The sequence below is a fragment of the Fukomys damarensis genome, unplaced genomic scaffold (assembly GCF_012274545.1).
Source record: "Fukomys damarensis isolate Sample0158 unplaced genomic scaffold, DMR_v1.0_HiC HiC_scaffold_29, whole genome shotgun sequence".
In the NCBI taxonomy this organism is placed as follows: Eukaryota; Metazoa; Chordata; class Mammalia; order Rodentia; family Bathyergidae; genus Fukomys; species Fukomys damarensis.
The window spans coordinates 18,979,194-18,990,248 of NW_022900941.1; positions in this window are offsets into that span (position 1 = coordinate 18,979,194).

An 11,055-nucleotide genomic window follows, 5' to 3' on the forward strand; every position below is an offset into this window, starting at 1 on the left:
TGAAAAACAGATAATAGGAAAAAATAGAGGAGAAAAAAGGTATTGTAATCCAATGTGGACAGTGTCCCTTGACTTAATCCAACTGTCTTACATGTTTTATATGTTCTTTGGCCTATTAGTCTGGTTTTCAATCTGTACATGATAATTAACTTTATATAGTGTTATAAGATAAATAAATGAATCTAATGCTGAAAAAATAAAAGGGTGTGCTGGGAAGGGGAAAATATAATTGAAATGTGTTATGTACTGGTACCATGCCCTACAGTGAATACATTCATTATGTACTGCAGGCATATACTAATGAAAGTAAAAAAGAAAAAGAAAATGAAAAATAAAAACCAATTTAATATGCATTTAAAATGATTAATTTATTTATTTTATCAATGCATATTAATTTTATGGGTTTCAATGTGTATGTTTGATCATAGCCACCCACATTGCCCTCCCTTATATTTCCTTCCTCTTTTCTATTAGTAACTTCCTTCTACTTTTATGTCATCTTTTTTATTTTTTTAATCTTTTTCCTCATTGAGTTTATTGGTACATTTTAGGCATACAGTACAGTTACATTCATCATTGGATCTTGCACCTTTACATGACAGGCCTTGGTTCTCATCTTTTCCCCATACCCCTGCCCTCCTTTCACCCCCTCCTCCCTTCCCTATTTATAAAAACTTTATTTCCGTATTTTCATTTTCTCATATTTTTTCTTTTCCCTTATTTCTTTTCCCCTACATGTTAGGAAAAGTATGTGATACTTATCTTTCTGAGTCTGGATTATTTTGCTTAACATGGTCTCCAGTTCCATTCATTTTCTTGCAAATGGAAAAATTTCACTCTTCGTTCTGGCTAATATTCCATTGTGTATATACATAACATTTTCTTTCTGTTCATTGTTGATGGGTACCTAGTCTGGTTCCTTGTTTTGGCTGTTGTAATGTGCCACAATAAATGTGTGTATACAGGTGTCTGCATAGTGTGCAGACTTTAATTCCTTTGAGTTATAGTGAGGAGCCATAGATCAGGGTCATATAGTAGTTCTATTTTTAGTTTTTTGAGCAAACTGCACACTGATTTCCATAGTGTCAGTACTAGTTTATAGTCCCTGTAGCAGTGCAGAATGATTTCTTTTCCCTTGCATCCTCACCAGTATTTATTGTTTCATGTTTCTTAGTGAGAGCTCTAACTGGAGGTGTCCTGTATCCTGCATTTTATTTTGAGAGTCTAGTCTTAGTTGAATCAGTGTTCTTCATAAGTTTACATTTGATCTTAGCAAAAAAAGCCAAGAAGTGATTGTTCTTCACAAATTTAAAGTAATACTAAGACTATGTAATTGACCATATTATGCAAGCAGCACACCCATATTGTTGTAATTGTTTTTCTGGTAATCACTTATCTGCTAGGATTGGCTTTGCTGTCAGAGAAGAGACACTGGCCTCCCTAAAAATATCACTCATTATTTTAAGGGGCAAGACAAATGATATCCTCAAGCTCAGTTAGTCACTGACCTTTTTAAGTGATCAATGAAGGAGGCAGTGGAATCTTCGGGAGATTTTATAATTTAAAATAATGTCAGAGACCAAGTCTAAGTAAGCTGTCCCTGAAATCTCTTGCTACCAAAGGATTCCAGGCTTGGTTATTGCACAGTCTGAGAAAATAGAAGTGTTTGCCTTTTTCATGGCTTCACCTCCTCCATACTCACTAAGTTGCAAAAATATCAGTGCCCTTACTACCAGGTAATGAATGGGTTGTGCACTCACTGGCCACAAAGGCTTAAGCAGATTCATTTTCATTTGGTTGCCATGGGGGTTGAAGTGGTATCAAATCTTTTATTTTAAATGACTCCTCTCTTTGTCCTTCGTCCCTCACCCTCAAATAATTATTCATGGCTCACATACCTCTGCCATAAATGGAAGGACAAAAGATACACCCATAAATTGCTATAGGTGGCCATTTGAAAGGGATTTGTTGGAGCAAATTACTTTGCTGTTTGATTGCTGTTGTACCAGTAGTCTTTTGAACCAGTACAAAGGGTCTTGAATTGTGTGTGTGCACCTGTTTTTAAAGGTTGAGTCAGAGGAGCACGTGATAAACAGCATGTGAGAAATTTGGGACTCTCTTCTTCAAGCCTTACTTTTTGTCCAGAAATATTTATATTGAAATGTGAGGCCGGGTTTTGTAGATGAATGCCAACCCTATAAATTCAGGATGTTAATTTTCATTTCTGTGGGGATTGGAAATGATTTATGGCTTGCAGGAGTTAGACACACCAAAGCATTTTCTATTAACACCTAGAGCTGACTGTGGAGGTGAAAGCCAGGTCTCAGAAAAAAAAAAAACCAAAAAAAAAAAAAAAAAAAAAAAAAAAAAAAAAAAAAACCCGAAAAAAAAAAAAAAAACAGCGATGTTCTCTAGGGAAGAAAAATGTCACTTTTGTGGTTTTTTTCTTTCCTTTGTTTGTGTGTGAAGATGAAAAAGTTTTTTCCTGAGAAATAATTTCTATCTTGTTGTAAAATGTCACTGCAAAAATCTGTTTGAGAAAATAGTGAATAATATTTCTGTTTATTCTTTTTGTTGTGTTCATGAAAATATCACCTTAAACATGATAAAAATTAAGGGAAAATGAGTCATTTTACCTAGCTTTGTGAATGATCACATTCTTTATACTTCTCAGTTTTGTGAGAGTAACAAAGGAGAATTTCCCCTGACTAGCTTATTAAATAAGCATCTATTTCTTTTTAAGGAAAAGTCAAGAAAATAGTGAGGAAAGTGGCAAAATAAATAGGCACTTGAGTCTAATCATTTCTCTGGGTAGCTACTGTGTCCTGGCAGCTGAGAGATTCTGGGGTGAAGAAGGCAGAATTTATTCTTATAATAGCCCAAAACTTGGCTTTTTTGCATCCATCCCTTTGCCTGCTAACTATAATTAGTTATCAAGGAGGCTGATGATTATTAAATGGATAATAATGATAAATATATTGATAAAGTAATAATATGAGTAGTTATCACTGTCATTAATCATTGGCTATAGTGGAGACATGAGGCTAAATGTTTTTATGCTGTGTCTTTTCAGTCATGTTGCCTGTATGCAGAAGATCTTAACCTTAGTCATGAGTCCACACAGGGTGGTGTGGTCAGGGAGCTTGCAACATTCTTGCAGGGACATTTGGTGACTGGCTGTACAGATGAGTTTAAACCTGTTTTTATTAGTGCCCAGTTCCCAGTGTGCCAACTAGCAGGTGAGAAGACAGCATTTTCTTGTTTTGAGGAGTGGGATCTGCCTACTAAAACCATATGCTTTGAAACATGTACTGGAAGAGGCCTAGAAATCTTGGTTCTGGCCACGATGACACCATAAGGATGGAACTGAACTCCTAGTTGGTTGAAAATTTCAGAAAGAAAAATTGCTGAGTGTTGGATAGTAGATACAGCTGTAGAGAATTCAAGATGTAGCATCCCCCCTGCCTCTCTGTAGATATGAATATTAAATTTATTTGCAATTAGAGTATTTAATAACACCATGGTCTAGTTGAACTTTCTATGATATTGGAAATGTTCTATATTTGCATTATCCAATAACATAATGGCCTTTAGCCACATGCAGCTGTTAAATACTGGAAATGTGGTTAATGTGATTTAAGAATGGAATTTTTAATTCTGTTGAATTTTATTTCATGTAAATTTAAACAGTTGCATATGGTGAGTGGCCATCATTATACAAATGTATTGTGGAATAATTTTCTTATGGCTTGGGAACATTAAAAGGTCCGGCTTGGTTTGGTTTGGTTTAACAAAGGTGAGCACTATGCACATTCACACATCATTAACATTTGACTACTAAGTCTATACCTACTCATCCTTTATTATCATATTCATTATCTCATAAAATCCTGACCGGGTGATATTTTTGCCTTTCACATTTTATAGATGAGAAAACTGAGTCATAGGGTCTTTTGTGTTTTACTTAATTTTACACAGGGCAAGCTTGGAACCAGGGCTCAACCCCAGGCTTGCTTATAAATCTTGGGGGTGTAGGCAGTCTCTCAGGGAAGTCTATCTTACACTCTCTTGTTAATCCAGTGGCCATGTAACTGGAATGGGCTTAGTGTGGTTTACCCCAAAATCAAGAGCTTGATGCATGCAATTTATTTTGAGAAATGACCCCTAAGAAATGAAGGTCTGAGAAGTGAAACAAGGAAGGAGAAAGGCAATCCCATGGCATGAGTAGAGGACATTAGTGTAGGTAATTAGGGCTCAGTCATTCAGGAACCTCTGAGGTACGGTGTAGCATGCTTCTTGGACCTTCTGAAGAGGGGAGTATTTGCCTGCCAGCTACTATTCCCTACTGCCAAAGACCCATACTATGGTGGTAATTCTCTTGTACTTCTGGATCTATATACATGCTAGCATAGCTGAGGCTTATGCAGGATTCTTCCTTGGTGGTGCAGAACACACCAGAACAGAAAATAAGAGACACGATACGTCTGAGGCAAGGCACTGTCAGGTTACACTTGTATGCAGCTGACTGCTACCGTAAAAGAAAGAGCTAAAAAGCTAAAAAGATGGGTCGAGAGGGTAGGAGATGGGGCATAAAAGATATCTACAAGCCAAGGGAAAGAACTGAATTGCTTAGCTGGGCGAAAGTGAAAAATGAGAATTGGAAGAAACTCTGAGGCTCTGAGAATGGATTCTTCTATAAAGATTTAAAACAAATGGGCCTAACCTTTGATGTTGTCAGTGAGCTACATTGTACTTGGCTGCTAAAACAATGAGATTGCATGGCCCTATTTTAATGTAAGGCTTAATTCCTCCCATTGCCCTGTCTCCCCCTGGTTGACTTCATTATGCTATCAAGATGGAGTGAATTCAGTGAGAGCAAAAGCATTTACCAATGGCTTGGCCAGAATAAGATTTAGAAGTCAACCAGTAATTTAATGTATTCCAAAGCCACATAAAAGCTTTTCTTAAATTATTTGATTAACTCTTGTATTGACAACATGACATAGAAATTAGGAACATTTGCTCTAAAGCCATATTCCTGGGTCAAATCCTTGCTCTATTGCATTCCACTAATGTTACTCTAGGCAGATGATTTAACTTCTCTGGGCATCAGTTCTTTTATCTTGAAGTAAGTTTCTAGTTTCTAGTGTTCTGGTGAAGATTAAGTGAGTTAATATATGCAAAAGTCTTACAATAATGTCTGGTATGTAGAAAGCACAGCATGCATATTTGCTATAATTTGTTCATTAATTAAGAATTATTTTTTGTCTGATTCACAAAGCCTGGCTTTCCTTAATCAATGTTCATGCCTGGTCTGATAATATCTCCACTGATTACTTAATCCTATTAAAGTGTATACTTTAACTTCTCAGACCCTCATGATCCCCTTTTTCCTTTTCCTTTCACGTGATCAGAACCTCTTATTTTCCTTTACTTGTTCCTCTTCTCTCAAGCCTTTAAACGTTGAAGTATTTTAGGGCTCACTCAGTCTTTTGATGTCTTCTCTTTCTCATCAATGCATAAGTCCTAGATATCTTGGCTGATCATATGATTTATTTATTTATTTAAATTAATTTTATTGGTTCATTTTAGGTACAATAAAATGACATTCATCATTGGAGATTTGTAGCTTTACATAATATATCTTGATTCTTATTTTTCCCCCTTCACCTGCCCTCCCTTCAACTCCTCTACCTCTCCTTATTTACAAAGACTGTTTTTCATTTTTTTCATACTAATTCCATTCCCCTCTTTCCTTCCCCCCTTCCAATTCTCCTTTGCACCTTGTCTTCCTATTTCACATTATCTATTATACATTTGATTCTTATTTATACTTTCAGTTTTTCACACCAGAGAAACTATTCAGTATTTACACATGTGTATCCTATTTATTGCACTTGAGTATCTCCTTAATGTGTTCCATTTAGCTATAAATGCATCTAATTTCTCATTCTTTATGGCTGAATAATACTCCATTTTATTAAAAAACACATTTTCTTTATCCATTCTCCAGTTGATGGGCAATTGGGCTGTTTCCATGTTATAGCTATTATAAACTGTGCTGGGGTGTAGACCAGAGAGGTGTAGCTGCAGGAAGATCCCAGCTAGGGCTCCTCCCAAACCTCAGAGGCTTGGACACACCTGCCCAAGCAAAAGGCCCTCTCAGAAAAGAGCTGCGCAGGTGCACAACCTTCAGCCAGAGGCCCACCCCAAAGCACCTGTGAGTGTGTGCTGGTCCCTAGGAGCATTGGCATGGACTGGGGCAGCACAGCTGTAAGCAGATCTCAGCCAGGGCTTCACCTGAGCCCAGTGTCTTGGGCATGCAGGCCAAAGCCAAGGGCCTGCCTGGAAAAGAGCTGCACAGGCACACATGCAACAGACAGAGGCTCACCCCAGTACCATCACTAAGTGCTCAGAGACCCTAACAAAAAGCCTGCTCACCAAAAGCCCTTCCAGACAACAGGTATATAGGGGCCCTAGCCAGAGGCATACCTAGATAACATACCAACTGTGCACATGCCTGAGCCCGAAGCCTGCCAAGACCACAGGTCAGCTCAGGAATCCACAAGGCCACCATTCTGGATCCAGGAATTGGTGTACTGGTGAGCAGTGAGAAAAGTGGCTTGCTGAGAATTGAAAACCACTGCGTAAGCAAAAAGTTGCCTCAACAAAGACACAGTAGGCTGCATTTGTTTAAATGAGAAGACACATAAACAAGTCTCAAAACCAGACTTCCAAATCACCTAAGGCAACCCCAAAGGAAAACTAGATAGAACAGTGTGATACTCAACTACATGGACACCCTGAACTGGCAACAAAAGAGGATCTAGAAAAAATGAAATCAGAAATAATTTTTCAGATAACAACTGAGATTGTGCCCAAAGTGCAAGACATGATTAATAAATCTAGAGCGGACACAGATAAAAAAAAATAGATGAGCTGAGGAGATCTGTGTTGGAATTCCCAACATAGAAAGCAAATGGAATTCATAAAACAGATGCAAACAGATTTCCAGGAGATTAAAAACTCCATTGAAAGTGTATGCATCAGAATGAGCCAATGTGAGGACAGAATTTCAGTTATAGAAAACAGGATTGGAATTAGTGACTAGGAAAATAAAAATTTCTTAAAACTAGTAAGGTACCATGAGAAATCAATCAAGCAGCTGCTACTCAATGCAAAGAGGAAAAACATGAGACTGACTGGAGTTAATGAAGAAACAGGAGAGAGTGCACATGACATAAAAAAAAAAATGTTCACAGAAGTAATGGCAGAAGAATTCCCAAGTAGGGGAAAAGAACGTGACATAGAGATAAGTGAGATATATAGGAATCCAACTAGCCATGATGAAAAAATCTACACATAGGCATTTAATAGTTAAGATTCTAGAAATGCATCAGAAGAACAAAATTCTGCAAGCAGTTAGAGAAAAGCAACAAATCACATACAAAGGAAAGCCCATCAGGATGACAGCAGACTTTTCAACACAAACCCTCAAGGCAAGAACAGCTTGGAGTGACGTATTTCAAGCCCTAAAAAGGCCAGGGATTTAGTTCAGCGGTGCTACTGCCTGCCTCACAAGCACAAGGACTGGAGTTTTATCCCCAGTACCAAAAAAAAAAAAAAAAAAAAAAAAAAAGAAGCCCTAAAGGGGCTTCTAACCCAGATTGATGTACTATTCAAAATTATCTTTAAAAATTGATGGAGAAATAAGACATTTTCATGGCAAAGAGCTCCTTAGGAACTTCAAGAATACCAAACCAACACTCCAAAAATTTATGAACAATATTCTAGGAAAAGACAATGGGGATCACAACCCCAGGAAGCTCAGCAGAATGAATCCATCAGGCAAGACAAGAAATTAAATACAAATGTGGGGGAGCATCCAACAAAAAGAAAAAGTCATGGCAAGGTTACATCAACACATAGCAGTTATAACCACTAATGTTAAGGGTCTCCTTCACCAATCAAAAGAAACGGACTGGCAGAATCAAGAATCAAGAAGCAAGATCCAACAATATGCTGCATATAAGAAACACATTTAATCCAAAAAGAAACTCATAGACTGAAAGATAAAGGATGGGAAACAATACTCCAAGTGACAGGAAATTGAAAAAAAGCAGGAGTGACTATCCTCTTAAGAACAAATGGATTTCAAACCAATACTGATTAAGAGAGACAAAGAAGGACACTACATCCTTGTAACGGGAACAATCCAAGAGGAGATGACAATCATAAATATTTATTCACCAAACACTAGTACACTGAACTATATAAAACAAATACCAACACGAAAAGTCAAATAAACACTAATACAATAGTAGTGGGGGACCTCAATTCCCCACTGTCACAAATAGATCAAACAGACAAAAAATAAACATTGAAATACTAGAACTCAAACACTTGAGCAAATGAACTCAACAGATGGTTACAGAGTGTTCCACCCCACAAAATTAAAATGCACATTGTTTTCAGCTGCACACTGGTTGTTCTCCAAAATCGACCACGTGCTCACTCATAGAACATGTTTTAGTAAGTGTAAAGGAATTGAAGTTATTGCCAGTATATTATCAGACCATAGTGCTATGAAATTTGAGATCAATAGCAAAAGAAATCATGGAAATTGAACAACATAACCAATGGGTCACAGAGGAAATTAAAGAAGAAATCAGGACATTTTTGCAATTAAATAACAATGTCAATACAACATTTCAGAATCTATGAGACTCAATGAATGCAGCCTTATGAGGGAGATTCATAGTAGTGAATACTCATATTAGGAAAATGGAGGGAGCTCAACTAAACAACCTGATTCTGAACCTCAAGCTTCTAGAAAAAGAAGAGCAGGACAAACCCAAAGCTCATACAAGGGAGGAAATTATAAAGATCAGAGCAGGAATTCAATGCAATGCAGACTAGAGAATGATACAAAAAGTCAGTGAAGCCAAGAGTTGGTTCTTCAAAAGAATAAACAAAATTGACAAGCTGTTAGACAACATTATTAAAAAAAAAAAAAGAAAAGGCCCAAATCCATGCAATTAGGAATGAAAAGGGTGAAATTAAAATGGACCCAGGAGAAATCCAGAGGATCATCTATACCTACTTCCAAAACTTATACGCCAATAAGATGGAAAACGGAAGAAATGGACAGATTCCTAGATATTTATGAATTACTAAAGTTGAACGAAGAAAACCTAAAAATTCTAAATATCAATGAATGAATTTGAAAACATAATAAAAAACTTAGAACTAAGAAAAGCCCAGTCTCTGATGGCTTCCCTGCTGAATTCTACAAGACATTTAGAGAGGAACTATTGTCACTACTATTTAAAATCTTCAATGATATAGAGAGGGAAGCAATACTCCCAAATTCACTCCTGGAAGCAAGCATCACCTTCATCCCCAAAGCAGAGAAAGACCCAACCAAAAAGGAGAATATAAACCAACCTCACTAATGAACATAGATGTAAAAATCCTTAATATGATAGTGGCAAATAGAATGCACAATATCATCAAGAAGATGATACAGCCTGACCAAGTGAGATTCATCCCAGGGATGCAGGGATGGTTCAACATATGTGAATCAATAAATGTAATACACTGTATTAATAGAGCCAAGGAAAAAACCCACACGACCATCTCAATGGATGCAGAAAAAGCATTTGACAAATCCAACACTAATTCATGATAAAAATCGTCCAAAAAATTGCAATAGATGGTCTTTACCTCAAACTGATAAAAGCCATCTATGAAAAACCAACAGCCAATATCATACTATTTCAAAACCTGACATCCTTCACACTAAAAGCAGGAACAAGACAAGGATGTTCACTATCACCACTCCTGTTCAATATAGTTTTGGAAACATTAGCCACAGCAATTAGACAAGAGAAAGAAATAAAAGGAATAAAGATAGGAAATTAAGAAGTCATATCGTCAAGTCAGGCGTGGTGGCTCACGCCTGTAATCCCAGCACTTGGGAGGCTGAGGCAGGAGGATCGCTGTGAGTTTGAGACCAGCCTGGGCTACAAAGTGAGTTCCAGGTCAGTCTCAACTACACAGTGAGATTCTGTCTCAAAAAGCCAAAAAAAAAAAAAAAAACTTAAAAAAGTAAAAAAAAGAAGTCATATCGTCATTATTTGCAGATTACATGATGCTTTATATAAAGATCCCAAGAACTCCACCAAAAGCCTTCTAGACTTAATAACTGGAGTAGTTGGATGCAAGGCCAACACATAAAAATCAGTAGCTTTCTTGCACATGAACAACAGATGCAATGAAAAGGAACTGGAGAAACAACGCCCTTAGCAATTGCATCCAAAGAATTGAAATAATGAGGAATCAACCTAACAAAAGAAATAAAAGACTTCTACTCTGAAAACTATAGCACTCTGAAAAAACAGATCAAAGAGCATATCAGGAAATGGAAAGACATCTTTATGCCTGGGTAAGATGAATCAATAGAATGAAAATAGCCATACTTCCAAAACTGCTATATAAATTCAATGCAGTCCCAATTAAAATCCTAGCAGCATATTTCATGGACCTTGAAAAAAAATCCAACAATTCATTTGGAACAAGAAGAGACCTAGAATAGCAAAAGAAATTCTAGGCAGTGAAAACAAGGTAGCGGGTATCACAATCCCCAACTTGAAACTATACTACAAAGCTGCTGTGATAAAAACATCATGGTACTGGCAAAGAAACAGACCTGAGGACCAGTGGAACAGATTAGAAGATGCAGAAACAACTCTAGAAATACTCACCTCATCTCCGACAAAGGAGCCAAATACCCTCTCTGGAGGAAAGATAGCCTCTTTAATAAATGCTGCTGGAAAAACTGGGTTTCAACTTGGCAAAGACTATAACTAGACCCACATATATGTGTGTGTGTGTGTGTGTGTGTGTGTGTGTGTGTGTGTGTGTGTGTGTCTCACCATGCACTAAACTAAAATTGAAATGGATTAAATATCTAAATATTGAAACAGAAACACTAAACCAGCTGGAAGAGAGGTTAGGTAGAAGACATTGGTGTAGGAAAAGATTTTATGAACA